The 20,399-nt window shown below is 41.5% G+C and overlaps 30 non-coding genes across 30 annotated transcripts; 16 read left to right on the forward strand and 14 right to left on the reverse strand.

Moving 5' to 3' along the window:
- Positions 1-193: 193 nt before the first annotated feature.
- On the reverse strand, positions 194-250 carry LOC131700858 (U7 small nuclear RNA). Its single transcript, XR_009308667.1, has one exon. It is a non-coding gene; the product is annotated as a U7 small nuclear RNA (small nuclear RNA).
- Positions 251-805: 555 nt separating this feature from the next.
- trnav-aac (transfer RNA valine (anticodon AAC)) lies at positions 806-878 on the reverse strand. Its single transcript has one exon. It is a non-coding gene; the product is annotated as a tRNA-Val (tRNA).
- Positions 879-1,005: 127 nt separating this feature from the next.
- trnav-cac (transfer RNA valine (anticodon CAC)) lies at positions 1,006-1,078 on the forward strand. Its single transcript has one exon. It is a non-coding gene; the product is annotated as a tRNA-Val (tRNA).
- A 1,190-nt stretch (positions 1,079-2,268) lies between these two features.
- LOC131700662 (U4 spliceosomal RNA) lies at positions 2,269-2,408 on the forward strand. Its single transcript, XR_009308469.1, has one exon. It is a non-coding gene; the product is annotated as a U4 spliceosomal RNA (small nuclear RNA).
- A 239-nt stretch (positions 2,409-2,647) lies between these two features.
- LOC131700859 (U7 small nuclear RNA) lies at positions 2,648-2,704 on the reverse strand. The gene has a single exon (XR_009308668.1). It is a non-coding gene; the product is annotated as a U7 small nuclear RNA (small nuclear RNA).
- Positions 2,705-3,259: 555 nt separating this feature from the next.
- trnav-aac (transfer RNA valine (anticodon AAC)) lies at positions 3,260-3,332 on the reverse strand. Its single transcript has one exon. It is a non-coding gene; the product is annotated as a tRNA-Val (tRNA).
- Positions 3,333-3,459: 127 nt separating this feature from the next.
- On the forward strand, positions 3,460-3,532 carry trnav-cac (transfer RNA valine (anticodon CAC)). Its single transcript has one exon. It is a non-coding gene; the product is annotated as a tRNA-Val (tRNA).
- A 1,189-nt stretch (positions 3,533-4,721) lies between these two features.
- Positions 4,722-4,861, forward strand: LOC131700663 (U4 spliceosomal RNA). Its single transcript, XR_009308470.1, has one exon. It is a non-coding gene; the product is annotated as a U4 spliceosomal RNA (small nuclear RNA).
- Positions 4,862-5,100: 239 nt separating this feature from the next.
- LOC131700860 (U7 small nuclear RNA) lies at positions 5,101-5,157 on the reverse strand. The gene has a single exon (XR_009308669.1). It is a non-coding gene; the product is annotated as a U7 small nuclear RNA (small nuclear RNA).
- A 555-nt stretch (positions 5,158-5,712) lies between these two features.
- On the reverse strand, positions 5,713-5,784 carry trnav-aac (transfer RNA valine (anticodon AAC)). The gene has a single exon. It is a non-coding gene; the product is annotated as a tRNA-Val (tRNA).
- Positions 5,785-5,911: 127 nt separating this feature from the next.
- trnav-cac (transfer RNA valine (anticodon CAC)) lies at positions 5,912-5,984 on the forward strand. Its single transcript has one exon. It is a non-coding gene; the product is annotated as a tRNA-Val (tRNA).
- Positions 5,985-7,165: 1,181 nt separating this feature from the next.
- Positions 7,166-7,238, forward strand: trnav-cac (transfer RNA valine (anticodon CAC)). Its single transcript has one exon. It is a non-coding gene; the product is annotated as a tRNA-Val (tRNA).
- A 1,189-nt stretch (positions 7,239-8,427) lies between these two features.
- Positions 8,428-8,567, forward strand: LOC131700779 (U4 spliceosomal RNA). The gene has a single exon (XR_009308588.1). It is a non-coding gene; the product is annotated as a U4 spliceosomal RNA (small nuclear RNA).
- Positions 8,568-8,806: 239 nt separating this feature from the next.
- On the reverse strand, positions 8,807-8,863 carry LOC131700861 (U7 small nuclear RNA). Its single transcript, XR_009308670.1, has one exon. It is a non-coding gene; the product is annotated as a U7 small nuclear RNA (small nuclear RNA).
- Positions 8,864-9,418: 555 nt separating this feature from the next.
- On the reverse strand, positions 9,419-9,490 carry trnav-aac (transfer RNA valine (anticodon AAC)). Its single transcript has one exon. It is a non-coding gene; the product is annotated as a tRNA-Val (tRNA).
- Positions 9,491-9,617: 127 nt separating this feature from the next.
- Positions 9,618-9,690, forward strand: trnav-cac (transfer RNA valine (anticodon CAC)). The gene has a single exon. It is a non-coding gene; the product is annotated as a tRNA-Val (tRNA).
- Positions 9,691-10,869: 1,179 nt separating this feature from the next.
- trnav-cac (transfer RNA valine (anticodon CAC)) lies at positions 10,870-10,942 on the forward strand. Its single transcript has one exon. It is a non-coding gene; the product is annotated as a tRNA-Val (tRNA).
- A 1,190-nt stretch (positions 10,943-12,132) lies between these two features.
- On the forward strand, positions 12,133-12,272 carry LOC131700783 (U4 spliceosomal RNA). Its single transcript, XR_009308591.1, has one exon. It is a non-coding gene; the product is annotated as a U4 spliceosomal RNA (small nuclear RNA).
- A 239-nt stretch (positions 12,273-12,511) lies between these two features.
- Positions 12,512-12,568, reverse strand: LOC131700862 (U7 small nuclear RNA). Its single transcript, XR_009308671.1, has one exon. It is a non-coding gene; the product is annotated as a U7 small nuclear RNA (small nuclear RNA).
- A 555-nt stretch (positions 12,569-13,123) lies between these two features.
- Positions 13,124-13,196, reverse strand: trnav-aac (transfer RNA valine (anticodon AAC)). The gene has a single exon. It is a non-coding gene; the product is annotated as a tRNA-Val (tRNA).
- A 127-nt stretch (positions 13,197-13,323) lies between these two features.
- On the forward strand, positions 13,324-13,396 carry trnav-cac (transfer RNA valine (anticodon CAC)). The gene has a single exon. It is a non-coding gene; the product is annotated as a tRNA-Val (tRNA).
- A 1,190-nt stretch (positions 13,397-14,586) lies between these two features.
- Positions 14,587-14,726, forward strand: LOC131700664 (U4 spliceosomal RNA). Its single transcript, XR_009308471.1, has one exon. It is a non-coding gene; the product is annotated as a U4 spliceosomal RNA (small nuclear RNA).
- Positions 14,727-14,965: 239 nt separating this feature from the next.
- LOC131700863 (U7 small nuclear RNA) lies at positions 14,966-15,022 on the reverse strand. The gene has a single exon (XR_009308672.1). It is a non-coding gene; the product is annotated as a U7 small nuclear RNA (small nuclear RNA).
- Positions 15,023-15,577: 555 nt separating this feature from the next.
- On the reverse strand, positions 15,578-15,650 carry trnav-aac (transfer RNA valine (anticodon AAC)). Its single transcript has one exon. It is a non-coding gene; the product is annotated as a tRNA-Val (tRNA).
- A 127-nt stretch (positions 15,651-15,777) lies between these two features.
- trnav-cac (transfer RNA valine (anticodon CAC)) lies at positions 15,778-15,850 on the forward strand. The gene has a single exon. It is a non-coding gene; the product is annotated as a tRNA-Val (tRNA).
- Positions 15,851-17,040: 1,190 nt separating this feature from the next.
- On the forward strand, positions 17,041-17,180 carry LOC131700776 (U4 spliceosomal RNA). Its single transcript, XR_009308585.1, has one exon. It is a non-coding gene; the product is annotated as a U4 spliceosomal RNA (small nuclear RNA).
- Positions 17,181-17,419: 239 nt separating this feature from the next.
- Positions 17,420-17,476, reverse strand: LOC131700864 (U7 small nuclear RNA). Its single transcript, XR_009308673.1, has one exon. It is a non-coding gene; the product is annotated as a U7 small nuclear RNA (small nuclear RNA).
- A 551-nt stretch (positions 17,477-18,027) lies between these two features.
- On the reverse strand, positions 18,028-18,100 carry trnav-aac (transfer RNA valine (anticodon AAC)). The gene has a single exon. It is a non-coding gene; the product is annotated as a tRNA-Val (tRNA).
- Positions 18,101-18,227: 127 nt separating this feature from the next.
- Positions 18,228-18,300, forward strand: trnav-cac (transfer RNA valine (anticodon CAC)). The gene has a single exon. It is a non-coding gene; the product is annotated as a tRNA-Val (tRNA).
- Positions 18,301-19,479: 1,179 nt separating this feature from the next.
- On the forward strand, positions 19,480-19,552 carry trnav-cac (transfer RNA valine (anticodon CAC)). The gene has a single exon. It is a non-coding gene; the product is annotated as a tRNA-Val (tRNA).
- Positions 19,553-20,399: the final 847 nt, after the last annotated feature.

Consider the following 20,399-nt stretch of genomic DNA (forward strand, 5'->3'; position numbering starts at 1 on the left):
CATTCTGGGTTTGGTTTTGTATTCTACTGATTGGGCACAACATTTGAGTTGATCTTTTTACTCTTTATAACATACAAGTGTATTTACAAGGTTAGGGGCCGTTTCTCCTGTTGTGTCAATTATATTACTATGCAGCTGGCAGGCATTCGGAACGCGCACGCTAACAACGCGTCATCTTTCATTTTACAAAACACGGGGCATTCGACACGGAGAAAACCTTCTAGACAAATACTAAAAGAGCTAAACATCAATTTGCCTCCCCAGCCATGTTAATAGATATCTGGCTTTTTTGCAGTAGCATTAAAGTTGTGGTGACACACGAAAAAGAAACACGGAAATCTGTTTTGGGGTTGGGGAGTTAACCTACCAAACAATTTACGCACATGAATATATCATGAAAACAGCCATGCATGGAGGTCATGGGAACTCTCCGTTCTATTGCTTTCCTTTCTCCCAGATATATCATGCACATTATGTAACTTCTCTTCAAAGGCAATTTTAGTATTCAGACTGTAGTTGCAAAAATAATACAATATCTTTTGACTAGAGTTCATCTTTTAAAAACAACTACTTTGCCAACAGAAGAAAAAAAAGGCTAACAGAAGACGGTTTCGCTCCGTCGACCTCTGGGTTATAAGGCTCAGCACGCTTCCGCTGCGCCACTCTGATACAGCTGCTTCTCGAATGAAACACCCATTAATAAAATAAAATAAATCAATCAATTCTCAGTGCAACTTTTTGACGCAGTCTGCTGCTGGACTCACAGAGAGCGGAGAAGACCGCAACAAAAAAACGAACAAGCACATGTTTCCACCCGGTTCCGAACCGGGGACCTTTCGCGTGTTAGGCGAACGTGATAACCACTACACTATGGAAACTTTCACATGTACATTGTTACATTCAGCTGGGCTTTAAGTGAAGACTGCCTTGCACTGCAGGATCCAAAATGGGTAATCGGCACTGTATGCTTAGAGCGCAACACACGGATCGTTTGTTAAGCAACATGTTTCCATAGTGTAGTGGTTATCACGTTCGCCTCACACGCGAAAGGTCCCCGGTTCGAAACCGGGTGGAAACACAGCACGGCATATTTTTTTCACTGTATGTATTTATTCTCCCCAGGTAAACAGCCACCCAGACCAGAACGATGTATTTGTAGTGTGCATGGTGCATTGTCAATGCAAGTCTGACTGTATATTAAACGGAGTGAGAATGCACTCTGCAACGTTTTGGCTTCGACTGCTGCTTGACTCACAGAAACGACAATGTTGATACTCTGACTCTTCTTCTTAAAATGCATGTTAAAATGCGGAATGTTTTCAAATTCCATGAATTCGCAGGTCTGTACAGAACAAGACGACTATCTGGTCTCACAAAATGTTGCTGGTTCTCGTAGAACAAAGAAGAGTTTGATCAACTATGTCATTCATGCCGACAAAGCTCAGGAGGGCGATCGTTAGGTTGAATATCTAAATTTCCCGGGTTATATCCCGAGTTTCGACAGATGTCAGTTTATTCATATACCTACAGAATCACAGGTACAAATATTGCAGTTAAAGTTTATGCTTTTCAAATCCGTGCACGAAAGGGGGTGCCCAAATCAGAATGAAAGTCACGGGGGGAGTAATCAAAACATCGCAAAAGAAAAATACACTGCATTAAACAAATCATTTGGAGCGGTCTAAAATGAGCAATCCAGGTTCGATTCATTGTTTTGCCCTTTCGATGGCAGCAGTGTAAAAAAATGACCTGCACATTTCTCTGCTGGCTTCGGGTAGCAAACAAGAAGCAGTGATTTCCCATATGATCTAGTGGTTACGATTCCCGTTTTTTCACCCAGGTGACCAGGGTTCAACTCCCTGTATGCGAATTCATTTATTTACTTGTGGAGGTAATTGTCAGATAAAAGGATTGAAAAATGAAACCCCACATTGTAGGATGGGGAGACTTATAACTAGTGACCATTATATAAAAAAAATAAATAACGTTTGCTTATGTTAGATGCAAGAGAGCGAGACAGATAGATTTGCATCTTGGTATCCCATCACTCCTATGTGCACCAAAGCAATGACGGTCTACACTTCAGTTCATATATAATCGGAATAAAAAAGTGGACTCTGTTGCATTGTGAGGCTGCAGTGTCGATAACATAAACCTCTACGTTTGAGGGATCATTTAACTGTACTGTATTATATCGCAGTAACTTGCCCACCGGCAAGTCAAATGTCTTTGCTGTAGGGGGTAGCATTTAGTTATCCCAAGTTCTGTAGCTTTGCGCAGTGGCAGTATCATAGCCCATGAGGTTTGTCCGAGGCGTGATTATTGCTAGTTGAAAACTTTAACCAATACCCCGCCGTGGTGACTTGAAATATAGTCGCCGCTGGCAATTTTTGACAGTCTCACAGAGTCTGCTATCATGTAGTTGAAAGAACAGAACAAATGTTGACGCTTTGACATTCTGGGTTTGGTTTTGTATTCTACTGATTGGGCACAACATTTGAGTTGATCTTTTTACTCTTTATAACATACAAGTGTATTTACAAGGTTAGGGGCCGTTTCTCCTGTTGTGTCAATTATATTACTATGCAGCTGGCAGGCATTCGGAACGCGCACGCTAACAACGCGTCATCTTTCATTTTACAAAACACGGGGCATTCGACACGGAGAAAACCTTCTAGACAAATACTAAAAGAGCTAAACATCAATTTGCCTCCCCAGCCATGTTAATAGATATCTGGCTTTTTTGCAGTAGCATTAAAGTTGTGGTGACACACGAAAAAGAAACATGGAAATCTGTTTTGGGGTTGGGGAGTTAACCTACCAAACAATTTACGCACATGAATATATCATGAAAACAGCCATGCATAGAGGTCATGGGAACTCTCCGTTCTATTGCTTTCCTTTCTCCCAGATATATCATGCACATTATGTAACTTCTCTTCAAAGGCAATTTTAGTATTCAGACTGTAGTTGCAAAAATAATACAATATCTTTTGACTAGAGTTCATCTTTTAAAAACAACTACTTTGCCAACAGAAGAAAAAAAAGGCTAACAGAAGACGGTTTCGCTCCGTCGACCTCTGGGTTATAAGGCTCAGCACGCTTCCGCTGCGCCACTCTGATACAGCTGCTTCTCGAATGAAACACCCATTAATAAAATAAAATAAATCAATCAATTCTCAGTGCAACTTTTTGACGCAGTCTGCTGCTGGACTCACAGAGAGCGGAGAAGACCGCAACAAAAAAACGAACAAGCACATGTTTCCACCCGGTTTCGAACCGGGGACCTTTCGCGTGTTAGGCGAACGTGATAACCACTACACTATGGAAACTTTCACATGTACATTGTTACATTCAGCTGGGCTTTAAGTGAAGACTGCCTTGCACTGCAGGATCCAAAATGGGTAATCGGCACTGTATGCTTAGAGCGCAACACACGGATCGTTTGTTAAGCAACATGTTTCCATAGTGTAGTGGTTATCACGTTCGCCTCACACGCGAAAGGTCCCCGGTTCGAAACCGGGTGGAAACACAGCACGGCATCTTTTTTTCACTGTATGTATTTATTCTCCCCAGGTAAACAGCCACCCAGACCAGAACGATGTATTTGTAGTGTGCATGGTGCATTGTCAATGCAAGTCTGACTGTATATTAAACGGAGTGAGAATGCACTCTGCAACGTTTTGGCTTCGACTGCTGCTTGACTCACAGAAACGACAATGTTGATACTCTGACTCTTCTTCTTAAAATGCATGTTAAAATGCGGAATGTTTTCAAATTCCATGAATTCGCAGGTCTGTACAGAACAAGACGACTATCTGGTCTCACAAAATGTTGCTGGTTCTCGTAGAACAAAGAAGAGTTTGATCAACTATGTCATTCATGCCGACAAAGCTCAGGAGGGCGATCGTTAGGTTGAATATCTAAATTTCCCGGGTTATATCCCGAGTTTCGACAGATGTCAGTTTATTCATATACCTACAGAATCACAGGTACAAATATTGCAGTTAAAGTTTATGCTTTTCAAATCCGTGCACGAAAGGGGGTGCCCAAATCAGAATGAAAGTCACGGGGGGAGTAATCAAAACATCGCAAAAGAAAAATACACTGCATTAAACAAATCATTTGGAGCGGTCTAAAATGAGCAATCCAGGTTCGATTCATTGTTTTGCCCTTTCGATGGCAGCAGTGTAAAAAAATGACCTGCACATTTCTCTGCTGGCTTCGGGTAGCAAACAAGAAGCAGCGATTTCCCATATGATCTAGTGGTTACGATTCCCGTTTTTTCACCCAGGTGACCAGGGTTCAACTCCCTGTATGCGAATTCATTTATTTACTTGTGGAGGTAATTGTCAGATAAAAGGATTGAAAAATGAAACCCCACATTGTAGGATGGGGAGACTTATAACTAGTGACCATTATATAAAAAAATAAATAACGTTTGCTTATGTTAGATGCAAGAGAGCGAGACAGATAGATTTGCATCTTGGTATCCCATCACTCCTATGTGCACCAAAGCAATGACGGTCTACACTTCAGTTCATATATAATCGGAATAAAAAAGTGGACTCTGTTGCATTGTGAGGCTGCAGTGTCGATAACATAAACCTCTACGTTTGAGGGATCATTTAACTGTACTGTATTATATCGCAGTAACTTGCCCACCGGCAAGTCAAATGTCTTTGCTGTAGGGGGTAGCATTTAGTTATCCCAAGTTCTGTAGCTTTGCGCAGTGGCAGTATCATAGCCCATGAGGTTTGTCCGAGGCGTGATTATTGCTAGTTGAAAACTTTAACCAATACCCCGCCGTGGTGACTTGAAATATAGTCGCCGCTGGCAATTTTTGACAGTCTCACAGAGTCTGCTATCATGTAGTTGAAAGAACAGAACAAATGTTGACGCTTTGACATTCTGGGTTTGGTTTTGTATTCTACTGATTGGGCACAACATTTGAGTTGATCTTTTTACTCTTTATAACATACAAGTGTATTTACAAGGTTAGGGGCCGTTTCTCCTGTTGTGTCAATTATATTACTATGCAGCTGGCAGGCATTCGGAACGCGCACGCTAACAACGCGTCATCTTTCATTTTACAAAACACGGGGCATTCGACACGGAGAAAACCTTCTAGACAAATACTAAAAGAGCTAAACATCAATTTGCCTCCCCAGCCATGTTAGTAGATATCTGGCTTTTTTGCAGTAGCATTAAAATTGTGGTGACACACGAAAAAGAAACATGGAAATCTGTTTTGGGGTTGGGGAGTTAACCTACCAAACAATTTACGCACATGAATATATCATGAAAACAGCCATGCATGGAGGTCATGGGAACTCTCCGTTCTATTGCTTTCCTTTCTCCCAGATATATCATGCACATTATGTAACTTCTCTTCAAAGGCAATTTTAGTATTCAGACTGTAGTTGCAAAAATAATACAATATCTTTTGACTAGAGTTCATCTTTTAAAAACAACTACTTTGCCAACAGAAGAAAAAAAGGCTAACAGAAGACGGTTTCGCTCCGTCGACCTCTGGGTTATAAGGCTCAGCACGCTTCCGCTGCGCCACTCTGATACAGCTGCTTCTCGAATGAAACACCCATTAATAAAATAAAATAAATCAATCAATTCTCAGTGCAACTTTTTGACGCAGTCTGCTGCTGGACTCACAGAGAGCGGAGAAGACCGCAACAAAAAAAACGAACAAGCACATGTTTCCACCCGGTTTCGAACCGGGGACCTTTCGCGTGTTAGGCGAAGAGATAACCACTACACTATGGAAACTTTCACATGTACATTGTTACATTCAGCTGGGCTTTAAGTGAAGACTGCCTTGCACTGCAGGATCCAAAATGGGTAATCGGCACTGTATGCTTAGAGCGCAACACACGGATCGTTTGTTAAGCAACATGTTTCCATAGTGTAGTGGTTATCACGTTCGCCTCACACGCGAAAGGTCCCCGGTTCGAAACCGGGTGGAAACACAGCACGGCATCTTTTTTTCACTGTATGTATTTATTCTCCCCAGGTAAACAGCCACCCAGACCAGAACGATGTATTTGTAGTGTGCATGGTGCATTGTCAATGCAAGTCTGACTGTATATTAAACGGAGTGAGAATGCACTCTGCAACGTTTTGGCTTCGACTGCTGCTTGACTCACAGAAACGACAATGTTGATACTCTGACTCTTCTTCTTAAAATGCATGTTAAAATGCGGAATGTTTTCAAATTCCATGAATTCGCAGGTCTGTACAGAACAAGACGACTATCTGGTCTCACAAAATGTTGCTGGTTCTCGTAGAACAAAGAAGAGTTTGATCAACTATGTCATTCATGCCGACAAAGCTCAGGAGGGCGATCGTTAGGTTGAATATCTAAATTTCCCGGGTTATATCCCGAGTTTCGACAGATGTCAGTTTATTCATATACCTACAGAATCACAGGTACAAATATTGCAGTTAAAGTTTATGCTTTTCAAATCCGTGCACGAAAGGGGGTGCCCAAATCAGAATGAAAGTCACGGGGGGAGTAATCAAAACATCGCAAAAGAAAAATACACTGCATTAAACAAATCATTTGGAGCGGTCTAAAATGAGCAATCCAGGTTCGATTCATTGTTTTGCCCTTTCGATGGCAGCAGTGTAAAAAAATGACCTGCACATTTCTCTGCTGGCTTCGGGTAGCAAACAAGAAGCAGCGATTTCCCATATGATCTAGTGGTTACGATTCCCGTTTTTTCACCCAGGTGACCAGGGTTCAACTCCCTGTATGCGAATTCATTTATTTACTTGTGGAGGTAATTGTCAGATAAAAGGATTGAAAAATGAAACCCCACATTGTAGGATGGGGAGACTTATAACTAGTGACCATTATATAAAAAAAATAAATAACGTTTGCTTATGTTAGATGCAAGAGAGCGAGACAGATAGATTTGCATCTTGGTATCCCATCACTCCTATGTGCACCAAAGCAATGACGGTCTACACTTCAGTTCATATATAATCGGAATAAAAAAGTGGACTCTGTTGCATTGTGAGGCTGCAGTGTCGATAACATAAACCTCTACGTTTGAGGGATCATTTAACTGTACTGTATTATATCCAAAATGGGTAATCGGCACTGTATGCTTAGAGCGCAACACACGGATCGTTTAATAAGCAACATGTTTCCATAGTGTAGTGGTTATCACGTTCGCCTCACACGCGAAAGGTCCCCGGTTCGAAACCGGGTGGAAACACAGCACGGCATATTTTTTTCACTGTATGTATTTATTCTCCCCAGGTAAACAGCCACCCAACCAGAACGATGTATTTGTAGTGTGCATGGTGCATTGTCAATGCAAGTCTGACTGTATATTAAACGGAGTGAGAATGCACTCTGCAACGTTTTGGCTTCGACTGCTGCTTGACTCACAGAAACGACAATGTTGATACTCTGACTCTTCTTCTTAAAATGCATGTTAAAATGCGGAATGTTTTCAAATTCCATGAATTCGCAGGTCTGTACAGAACAAGACGACTATCTGGTCTCACAAAATGTTGCTGGTTCTCGTAGAACAAAGAAGAGTTTGATCAACTATGTCATTCATGCCGACAAAGCTCAGGAGGGCGATCGTTAGGTTGAATATCTAAATTTCCCGGGTTATATCCCGAGTTTCGACAGATGTCAGTTTATTCATATACCTACAGAATCACAGGTACAAATATTGCAGTTAAAGTTTATGCTTTTCAAATCCGTGCACGAAAGGGGGTGCCCAAATCAGAATAAAAGTCAAGAGGGGAGTAATCAAAACATCGCAAAAGAAAAATACACTGCATTAAACAAATCATTTGGAGCGGTCTAAAATGAGCAATCCAGGTTCGATTCATTGTTTTGCCCTTTCGATGGCAGCAGTGTAAAAAAATGACCTGCACATTTCTCTGCTGGCTTCGGGTAGCAAACAAGAAGCAGTGATTTCCCATATGATCTAGTGGTTACGATTCCCGTTTTTTCACCCAGGTGACCAGGGTTCAACTCCCTGTATGCGAATTCATTTATTTACTTGTGGAGGTAATTGTGAGATAAAAGGATTGAAAAATGAAACCCCACATTGTAGGATGGGGAGACTTATAACTAGTGACCATTATATAAAAAAAATAAATAACGTTTGCTTATGTTAGATGCAAGAGAGCGAGACAGATAGATTTGCATCTTGGTATCCCATCACTCCTATGTGCACCAAAGCAATGACGGTCTACACTTCAGTTCATATATAATCGGAATAAAAAAGTGGACTCTGTTGCATTGTGAGGCTGCAGTGTCGATAACATAAACCTCTACGTTTGAGGGATCATTTAACTGTACTGTATTATATCGCAGTAACTTGCCCACCGGCAAGTCAAATGTCTTTGCTGTAGGGGGTAGCATTTAGTTATCCCAAGTTCTGTAGCTTTGCGCAGTGGCAGTATCATAGCCCATGAGGTTTGTCCGAGGCGTGATTATTGCTAGTTGAAAACTTTAACCAATACCCCGCTGTGGTGACTTGAAATATAGTCGCCGCTGGCAATTTTTGACAGTCTCACAGAGTCTGCTATCATGTAGTTGAAAGAACAGAACAAATGTTGACGCTTTGACATTCTGGGTTTGGTTTTGTATTCTACTGATTGGGCACAACATTTGAGTTGATCTTTTTACTGTTTATAACATACAAGTGTATTTACAAGGTTAGGGGCCGTTTCTCCTGTTGTGTCAATTATATTACTATGCAGCTGGCAGGCATTCGGAACGCGCACGCTAACAACGCGTCATCTTTCATTTTACAAAACACGGGGCATTCGACACGGAGAAAACCTTCTAGACAAATACTAAAAGAGCTAAACATCAATTTGCCTCCCCAGCCATGTTAGTAGATATCTGGCTTTTTTGCAGTAGCATTAAAATTGTGGTGACACACGAAAAAGAAACATGGAAATCTGTTTTGGGGTTGTGGAGTTAACCTACCAAACAATTTACGCACATGAATATATCATGAAAACAGCCATGCATGGAGGTCATGGGAACTCTCCGTTCTATTGCTTTCCTTTCTCCCAGATATATCATGCACATTATGTAACTTCTCTTCAAAGGCAATTTTAGTATTCAGACTGTAGTTGCAAAAATAATACAATATCTTTTGACTAGAGTTCATCTTTTAAAAACAACTACTTTGCCAACAGAAGAAAAAAAGGCTAACAGAAGACGGTTTCGCTCCGTCGACCTCTGGGTTATAAGGCTCAGCACGCTTCCGCTGCGCCACTCTGATACAGCTGCTTCTCGAATGAAACACCCATTAATAAAATAAAATAAATCAATCAATTCTCAGTGCAACTTTTTGACGCAGTCTGCTGCTGGACTCACAGAGAGCGGAGAAGACCGCAACAAAAAAAACGAACAAGCACATGTTTCCACCCGGTTTCGAACCGGGGACCTTTCGCGTGTTAGGCGAAGAGATAACCACTACACTATGGAAACTTTCACATGTACATTGTTACATTCAGCTGGGCTTTAAGTGAAGACTGCCTTGCACTGCAGGATCCAAAATGGGTAATCGGCACTGTATGCTTAGAGCGCAACACACGGATCATTTAATAAGCAACATGTTTCCATAGTGTAGTGGTTATCACGTTCGCCTCACACGCGAAAGGTCCCCGGTTCGAAACCGGGTGGAAACACAGCACGGCATATTTTTTTCACTGTATGTATTTATTCTCCCCAGGTAAACAGCCACCCAGACCAGAACGATGTATTTGTAGTGTGCATGGTGCATTGTCAATGCAAGTCTGACTGTATATTAAACGGAGTGAGAATGCACTCTGCAACGTTTTGGCTTCGACTGTTGCTTGACTCACAGAAACGACAATGTTGATACTCTGACTCTTCTTCTTAAAATGCATTTTAAAATGCGGAATGTTTTCAAATTCCATGAATTCGCAGGTCTGTACAGAACAACACGACTATCTGGTCTCACAAAATGTTGCTGGTTCTCGTAGAACAAAGAAGAGTTTGATCAACTATGTCATTCATGCCGACAAAGCTCAGGAGGGCGATCGTTAGGTTGAATATCTAAATTTCCCGGGTTATATCCCGAGTTTCGACAGATGTCAGTTTATTCATATACCTACAGAATCACAGGTACAAATATTGCAGTTAAAGTTTATGCTTTTCAAATCCGTGCACGAAAGGGGGTGCCCAAATCAGAATGAAAGTCACGGGGGGAGTAATCAAAACATCGCAAAAGAAAAATACACTGCATTAAACAAATCATTTGGAGCGGTCTAAAATGAGCAATCCAGGTTCGATTCATTGTTTTGCCCTTTCGATGGCAGCAGTGTAAAAAAATGACCTGCACATTTCTCTGCTGGCTTCGGGTAGCAAACAAGAAGCAGCGATTTCCCATATGATCTAGTGGTTACGATTCCCGTTTTTTCACCCAGGTGACCAGGGTTCAACTCCCTGTATGCGAATTCATTTATTTACTTGTGGAGGTAATTGTCAGATAAAAGGATTGAAAAATGAAACCCCACATTGTAGGATGGGGAGACTTATAACTAGTGACCATTATATAAAAAAAAAATAACGTTTGCTTATGTTAGATGCAAGAGAGCGAGACAGATAGATTTGCATCTTGGTATCCCATCACTCCTATGTGCACCAAAGCAATGACGGTCTACACTTCAGTTCATATATAATCGGAATAAAAAAGTGGACTCTGTTGCATTGTGAGGCTGCAGTGTCGATAACATAAACCTCTACGTTTGAGGGATCATTTAACTGTACTGTATTATATCCAAAATGGGTAATCGGCACTGTATGCTTAGAGCGCAACACACGGATCGTTTGTTAAGCAACATGTTTCCATAGTGTAGTGGTTATCACGTTCGCCTCACACGCGAAAGGTCCCCGGTTCGAAACCGGGTGGAAACACAGCACGGCATCTTTTTTTCACTGTATGTATTTATTCTCCCCAGGTAAACAGCCACCCAGACCAGAACGATGTATTTGTAGTGTGCATGGTGCATTGTCAATGCAAGTCTGACTGTATATTAAACGGAGTGAGAATGCACTCTGCAACGTTTTGGCTTCGACTGCTGCTTGACTCACAGAAACGACAATGTTGATACTCTGACTCTTCTTCTTAAAATGCATGTTAAAATGCGGAATGTTTTCAAATTCCATGAATTCGCAGGTCTGTACAGAACAAGACGACTATCTGGTCTCACAAAATGTTGCTGGTTCTCGTAGAACAAAGAAGAGTTTGATCAACTATGTCATTCATGCCGACAAAGCTCAGGAGGGCGATCGTTAGGTTGAATATCTAAATTTCCCGGGTTATATCCCGAGTTTCGACAGATGTCAGTTTATTCATATACCTACAGAATCACAGGTACAAATATTGCAGTTAAAGTTTATGCTTTTCAAATCCGTGCACGAAAGGGGGTGCCCAAATCAGAATGAAAGTCACGGGGGGAGTAATCAAAACATCGCAAAAGAAAAATACACTGCATTAAACAAATCATTTGGAGCGGTCTAAAATGAGCAATCCAGGTTCGATTCATTGTTTTGCCCTTTCGATGGCAGCAGTGTAAAAAAATGACCTGCACATTTCTCTGCTGGCTTCGGGTAGCAAACAAGAAGCAGCGATTTCCCATATGATCTAGTGGTTACGATTCCCGTTTTTTCACCCAGGTGACCAGGGTTCAACTCCCTGTATGCGAATTCATTTATTTACTTGTGGAGGTAATTGTCAGATAAAAGGATTGAAAAATGAAACCCCACATTGTAGGATGGGGAGACTTATAACTAGTGACCATTATATAAAAAAAATAAATAACGTTTGCTTATGTTAGATGCAAGAGAGCGAGACAGATAGATTTGCATCTTGGTATCCCATCACTCCTATGTGCACCAAAGCAATGACGGTCTACACTTCAGTTCATATATAATCGGAATAAAAAAGTGGACTCTGTTGCATTGTGAGGCTGCAGTGTCGATAACATAAACCTCTACGTTTGAGGGATCATTTAACTGTACTGTATTATATCGCAGTAACTTGCCCACCGGCAAGTCAAATGTCTTTGCTGTAGGGGGTAGCATTTAGTTATCCCAAGTTCTGTAGCTTTGCGCAGTGGCAGTATCATAGCCCATGAGGTTTGTCCGAGGCGTGATTATTGCTAGTTGAAAACTTTAACCAATACCCCGCCGTGGTGACTTGAAATATAGTCGCCGCTGGCAATTGTTGACAGTCTCACAGAGTCTGCTATCATGTAGTTGAAAGAACAGAACAAATGTTGACGCTTTGACATTCTGGGTTTGGTTTTGTATTCTACTGATTGGGCACAACATTTGAGTTGATCTTTTTACTCTTTATAACATACAAGTGTATTTACAAGGTTAGGGGCCGTTTCTCCTGTTGTGTCAATTATATTACTATGCAGCTGGCAGGCATTCGGAACGCGCACGCTAACAACGCGTCATCTTTCATTTTACAAAACACGGGGCATTCGACACGGAGAAAACCTTCTAGACAAATACTAAAAGAGCTAAACATCAATTTGCCTCCCCAGCCATGTTAATAGATATCTGGCTTTTTTGCAGTAGCATTAAAGTTGTGGTGACACACGAAAAAGAAACACGGAAATCTGTTTTGGGGTTGGGGAGTTAACCTACCAAACAATTTACGCACATGAATATATCATGAAAACAGCCATGCATGGAGGTCATGGGAACTCTCCGTTCTATTGCTTTCCTTTCTCCCAGATATATCATGCACATTATGTAACTTCTCTTCAAAGGCAATTTTAGTATTCAGACTGTAGTTGCAAAAATAATACAATATCTTTTGACTAGAGTTCATCTTTTAAAAACAACTACTTTGCCAACAGAAGAAAAAAAAGGCTAACAGAAGACGGTTTCGCTCCGTCGACCTCTGGGTTATAAGGCTCAGCACGCTTCCGCTGCGCCACTCTGATACAGCTGCTTCTCGAATGAAACACCCATTAATAAAATAAAATAAATCAATCAATTCTCAGTGCAACTTTTTGACGCAGTCTGCTGCTGGACTCACAGAGAGCGGAGAAGACCGCAACAAAAAAACGAACAAGCACATGTTTCCACCCGGTTCCGAACCGGGGACCTTTCGCGTGTTAGGCGAACGTGATAACCACTACACTATGGAAACTTTCACATGTACATTGTTACATTCAGCTGGGCTTTAAGTGAAGACTGCCTTGCACTGCAGGATCCAAAATGGGTAATCGGCACTGTATGCTTAGAGCGCAACACACGGATCGTTTGTTAAGCAACATGTTTCCATAGTGTAGTGGTTATCACGTTCGCCTCACACGCGAAAGGTCCCCGGTTCGAAACCGGGTGGAAACACAGCACGGCATATTTTTTTCACTGTATGTATTTATTCTCCCCAGGTAAACAGCCACCCAGACCAGAACGATGTATTTGTAGTGTGCATGGTGCATTGTCAATGCAAGTCTGACTGTATATTAAACGGAGTGAGAATGCACTCTGCAACGTTTTGGCTTCGACTGCTGCTTGACTCACAGAAACGACAATGTTGATACTCTGACTCTTCTTCTTAAAATGCATGTTAAAATGCGGAATGTTTTCAAATTCCATGAATTCGCAGGTCTGTACAGAACAAGACGACTATCTGGTCTCACAAAATGTTGCTGGTTCTCGTAGAACAAAGAAGAGTTTGATCAACTATGTCATTCATGCCGACAAAGCTCAGGAGGGCGATCGTTAGGTTGAATATCTAAATTTCCCGGGTTATATCCCGAGTTTCGACAGATGTCAGTTTATTCATATACCTACAGAATCACAGGTACAAATATTGCAGTTAAAGTTTATGCTTTTCAAATCCGTGCACGAAAGGGGGTGCCCAAATCAGAATGAAAGTCACGGGGGGAGTAATCAAAACATCGCAAAAGAAAAATACACTGCATTAAACAAATCATTTGGAGCGGTCTAAAATGAGCAATCCAGGTTCGATTCATTGTTTTGCCCTTTCGATGGCAGCAGTGTAAAAAAATGACCTGCACATTTCTCTGCTGGCTTCGGGTAGCAAACAAGAAGCAGCGATTTCCCATATGATCTAGTGGTTACGATTCCCGTTTTTTCACCCAGGTGACCAGGGTTCAACTCCCTGTATGCGAATTCATTTATTTACTTGTGGAGGTAATTGTCAGATAAAAGGATTGAAAAATGAAACCCCACATTGTAGGATGGGGAGACTTATAACTAGTGACCATTATATAAAAAAAATAAATAACGTTTGCTTATGTTAGATGCAAGAGAGCGAGACAGATAGATTTGCATCTTGGTATCCCATCACTCCTATGTGCACCAAAGCAATGACGGTCTACACTTCAGTTCATATATAATCGGAATAAAAAAGTGGACTCTGTTGCATTGTGAGGCTGCAGTGTCGATAACATAAACCTCTACGTTTGAGGGATCATTTAACTGTACTGTATTATATCGCAGTAACTTGCCCACCGGCAAGTCAAATGTCTTTGCTGTAGGGGGTAGCATTTAGTTATCCCAAGTTCTGTAGCTTTGCGCAGTGGCAGTATCATAGCCCATGAGGTTTGTCCGAGGCGTGATTATTGCTAGTTGAAAACTTTAACCAATACCCCGCCGTGGTGACTTGAAATATAGTCGCCGCTGGCAATTTTTGACAGTCTCACAGAGTCTGCTATCATGTAGTTGAAAGAACAGAACAAATGTTGACGCTTTGACATTCTGGGTTTGGTTTTGTATTCTACTGATTGGGCACAACATTTGAGTTGATCTTTTTACTCTTTATAACATACAAGTGTATTTACAAGGTTAGGGGCCGTTTCTCCTGTTGTGTCAATTATATTACTATGCAGCTGGCAGGCATTCGGAACGCGCACGCTAACAACGCGTCATCTTTCATTTTACAAAACACGGGGCATTCGACACGGAGAAAACCTTCTAGACAAATACTAAAAGAGCTAAACATCAATTTGCCTCCCCAGCCATGTTAGTAGATATCTGGCTTTTTTGCAGTAGCATTAAAGTTGTGGTGACACACGAAAAAGAAACATGGAAATCTGTTTTGGGGTTGGGGAGTTAACCTACCAAACAATTTACGCACATGAATATATCATGAAAACAGCCATGCATGGAGGTCATGGGAACTCTCCGTTCTATTGCTTTCCTTTCTCCCAGATATATCATGCACATTATGTAACTTCTCTTCAAAGGCAATTTTAGTATTCAGACTGTAGTTGCAAAAATAATACAATATCTTTTGACTAGAGTTCATCTTTTAAAAACAACTACTTTGCCAACAGAAGAAAAAAAAGGCTAACAGAAGACGGTTTCGCTCCGTCGACCTCTGGGTTATAAGGCTCAGCACGCTTCCGCTGCGCCACTCTGATACAGCTGCTTCTCGAATGAAACACCCATTAATAAAATAAAATAAATCAATCAATTCTCAGTGCAACTTTTTGACGCAGTCTGCTGCTGGACTCACAGAGAGCGGAGAAGACCGCAACAAAAAAACGAACAAGCACATGTTTCCACCCGGTTTCGAACCGGGGACCTTTCGCGTGTTAGGCGAACGTGATAACCACTACACTATGGAAACTTTCACATGTACATTGTTACATTCAGCTGGGCTTTAAGTGAAGACTGCCTTGCACTGCAGGATCCAAAATGGGTAATCGGCACTGTATGCTTAGAGCGCAACACACGGATCGTTTGTTAAGCAACATGTTTCCATAGTGTAGTGGTTATCACGTTCGCCTCACACGCGAAAGGTCCCCGGTTCGAAACCGGGTGGAAACACAGCACGGCATCTTTTTTTCACTGTATGTATTTATTCTCCCCAGGTAAACAGCCACCCAGACCAGAACGATGTATTTGTAGTGTGCATGGTGCATTGTCAATGCAAGTCTGACTGTATATTAAACGGAGTGAGAATGCACTCTGCAACGTTTTGGCTTCGACTGCTGCTTGACTCACAGAAACGACAATGTTGATACTCTGACTCTTCTTCTTAAAATGCATGTTAAAATGCGGAATGTTTTCAAATTCCATGAATTCGCAGGTCTGTACAGAACAAGACGACTATCTGGTCTCACAAAATGTTGCTGGTTCTCGTAGAACAAAGAAGAGTTTGATCAACTATGTCATTCATGCCGACAAAGCTCAGGAGGGCGATCGTTAGGTTGAATATCTAAATTTCCCGGGTTATATCCCGAGTTTCGACAGATGTCAGTTTATTCATATACCTACAGAATCACAGGTACAAATATTGCAGTTAAAGTTTATGCTTTTCAAATCCGTGCACGAAAGGGGGTGCCCAAATCAGAATGAAAGTCACGGGGGGAGTAATCAAAACATCGCAAAAGAAAAATACACTGCATTAAACAAATCATTTGGAGCGGTCTAAAATGAGCAATCCAGGTTCGATTCATTGTTTTGCCCTTTCGATGGCAGCAGTGTAAAAAAATGACCTGCACATTTCTCTGCTGGCTTCGGGTAGCAAACAAGAAGCAGCGATTTCCCATATGATCTAGTGGTTACGATTCCCGTTTTTTCACCCAGGTGACCAGGGTTCAACTCCCTGTATGCGAATTCATTTATTTACTTGTGGAGGTAATTGTCAGATAAAAGGATTGAAAAATGAAACCCCACATTGTAGGATGGGGAGACTTATAACTAGTGACCATTATATAAAAAAAATAAATAACGTTTGCTTATGTTAGATGCAAGAGAGCGAGACAGATAGATTTGCATCTTGGTATCCCATCACTCCTATGTGCACCAAAGCAATGACGGTCTACACTTCAGTTCATATATAATCGGAATAAAAAAGTGGACTCTGTTGCATTGTGAGGCTGCAGTGTCGATAACATAAACCTCTACGTTTGAGGGATCATTTAACTGTACTGTATTATATCGCAGTAACTTGCCCACCGGCAAGTCAAATGTCTTTGCTGTAGGGGGTAGCATTTAGTTATCCCAAGTTCTGTAGCTTTGCGCAGTGGCAGTATCATAGCCCATGAGGTTTGTCCGAGGCGTGATTATTGCTAGTTGAAAACTTTAACCAATACCCCGCCGTGGTGATTTGAAATATAGTCGCCGCTGGCAATTTTTGACAGTCTCACAGAGTCTGCTATCATGTAGTTGAAAGAACAGAACAAATGTTGACGCTTTGACATTCTGGGTTTGGTTTTGTATTCTACTGATTGGGCACAACATTTGAGTTGATCTTTTTACTCTTTATAACATACAAGTGTATTTACAAGGTTAGGGGCCGTTTCTCCTGTTGTGTCAATTATATTACTATGCAGCTGGCAGGCATTCGGAACGCGCACGCTAACAACGCGTCATCTTTCATTTTACAAAACACGGGGCATTCGACACGGAGAAAACCTTCTAGACAAATACTAAAAGAGCTAAACATCAATTTGCCTCCCCAGCCATGTTAATAGATATCTGGCTTTTTTGCAGTAGCATTAAAGTTGTGGTGACACACGAAAAAGAAACATGGAAATCTGTTTTGGGGTTGGGGAGTTAACCTACCAAACAATTTACGCACATGAATATATCATGAAAACAGCCATGCATGGAGGTCATGGGAACTCTCCGTTCTATTGCTTTCCTTTCTCCCAGATATATCATGCACATTATGTAACTTCTCTTCAAAGGCAATTTTAGTATTCAGACTGTAGTTGCAAAAATAATACAATATCTTTTGACTAGAGTTCATCTTTTAAAAACAACTACTTTGCCAACAGAAGAAAAAAAGGCTAACAGAAGACGGTTTCGCTCCGTCGACCTCTGGGTTATAAGGCTCAGCACGCTTCCGCTGCGCCACTCTGATACAGCTGCTTCTCGAATGAAACACCCATTAATAAAATAAAATAAATCAATCAATTCTCAGTGCAACTTTTTGACACAGTCAGCTGCTGGACTCACAGAGAGCGGAGACCGCAACAAAAAAACGAACAAGCACATGTTTCCACCCGGTTTCGAACCGGGGACCTTTCGCGTGTTAGGCGAACGTGATAACCACTACACTATGGAAACTTTCACATGTACATTGTTACATTCAGCTGGGCTTTAAGTGAAGACTGCCTTGCACTGCAGGATCCAAAATGGGTAATCGGCACTGTATGCTTAGAGCGCAACACACGGATCGTTTATTAAGCAACATGTTTCCATAGTGTAGTGGTTATCACTTTCGCCTCACACGCGAACGGTCCCCGGTTCGAAACCGGGTGGAAACACAGCACGGCATCTTTTTTTCACTGTATGTATTTATTCTCCCCAGGTAAACAGCCACCCAGACCAGAACGATGTATTTGTAGTGTGCATGGTGCATTGTCAATGCAAGTCTGACTGTATATTAAACGGAGTGAGAATGCACTCTGCAACGTTTTGGCTTCGACTGCTGCTTGACTCACAGAAACGACAATGTTGATACTCTGACTCTTCTTCTTAAAATGCATGTTAAAATGCGGAATGTTTTCAAATTCCATGAATTCGCAGGTCTGTACAGAACAAGACGACTATCTGGTCTCACAAAATGTTGCTGGTTCTCGTAGAACAAAGAAGAGTTTGATCAACTATGTCATTCATGCCGACAAAGCTCAGGAGGGCGATCGTTAGGTTGAATATCTAAATTTCCCGGGTTATATCCCGAGTTTCGACAGATGTCAGTTTATTCATATACCTACAGAATCACAGGTACAAATATTGCAGTTAAAGTTTATGCTTTTCAAATCCGTGCACGAAAGGGGGTGCCCAAATCAGAATGAAAGTCACGGGGGGAGTAATCAAAACATCGCAAAAGAAAAATACACTGCATTAAACAAATCATTTGGAGCGGTCTAAAATGAGCAATCCAGGTTCGATTCATTGTTTTGCCCTTTCGATGGCAGCAGTGTAAAAAAATGACCTGCACATTTCTCTGCTGGCTTCGGGTAGCAAACAAGAAGCAGTGATTTCCCATATGATCTAGTGGTTACGCTTCCCGTTTTTTCACCCAGGTGACCAGGGTTCAACTCCCTGTATGCGAATTCATTTATTTACTTGTGGAGGTAATTGTCAGATAAAAGGATTGAAAAATGAAACCCCACATTGTAGGATGGGGAGACTTATAACTAGTGACCATTATATAAAAAAAAAATAACGTTTGCTTATGTTAGATGCAAGAGAGCGAGACAGATAGATTTGCATCTTGGTATCCCATCACTCCTATGTGCACCAAAGCAATGACGGTCTACACTTCAGTTCATATATAATCGGAATAAAAAAGTGGACTCTGTTGCATTGTGAGGCTGCAGTGTCGATAACATAAACCTCTACGTTTGAGGGATCATTTAACTGTACTGTATTATATCCAAAATGGGTAATCGGCACTGTATGCTTAGAGCGCAACACACGGATCGTTTGTTAAGCAACATGTTTCCATAGTGTAGTGGTTATCACGTTCGCCTCACACGCGAAAGGTCCCCGGTTCGAAACCGGGTGGAAACACAGCACGGCATCTTTTTTTCACTGTATGTATTTATTCTCCCCAGGTAAACAGCCACCCAGACCAGAACGATGTATTTGTAGTGTGCATGGTGCATTGTCAATGCAAGTCTGACTGTATATTAAACGGAGTGAGAATGCACTCTGCAACGTTTTGGCTTCGACTGCTGCTTGACTCACAGAAACGACAATGTTGATACTCTGACTCTTCTTCTTAAAATGCATGTTAAAATGCGGAATGTTTTCAAATTCCATGAATTCGCAGGTCTGTACAGAACAAGACGACTATCTGGTCTCACAAAATGTTGCTGGTTCTCGTAGAACAAAGAAGAGTTTGATCAACTATGTCATTCATGCCGACAAAGCTCAGGAGGGCGATCGTTAGGTTGAATATCTAAATTTCCCGGGTTATATCCCGAGTTTCGACAGATGTCAGTTTATTCATATACCTACAGAATCACAGGTACAAATATTGCAGTTAAAGTTTATGCTTTTCAAATCCGTGCACGAAAGGGGGTGCCCAAATCAGAATGAAAGTCACGGGGGGAGTAATCAAAACATCGCAAAAGAAAAATACACTGCATTAAACAAATCATTTGGAGCGGTCTAAAATGAGCAATCCAGGTTCGATTCATTGTTTTGCCCTTTCGATGGCAGCAGTGTAAAAAAATGACCTGCACATTTCTCTGCTGGCTTCGGGTAGCAAACAAGAAGCAGCGATTTCCCATATGATCTAGTGGTTACGATTCCCGTTTTTTCACCCAGGTGACCAGGGTTCAACTCCCTGTATGCGAATTCATTTATTTACTTGTGGAGGTAATTGTCAGATAAAAGGATTGAAAAATGAAAC

Source organism: Acipenser ruthenus, chromosome 24 (genome assembly GCF_902713425.1).
Source record: "Acipenser ruthenus chromosome 24, fAciRut3.2 maternal haplotype, whole genome shotgun sequence".
NCBI classification, from domain to species: domain Eukaryota; kingdom Metazoa; phylum Chordata; class Actinopteri; order Acipenseriformes; family Acipenseridae; genus Acipenser; species Acipenser ruthenus.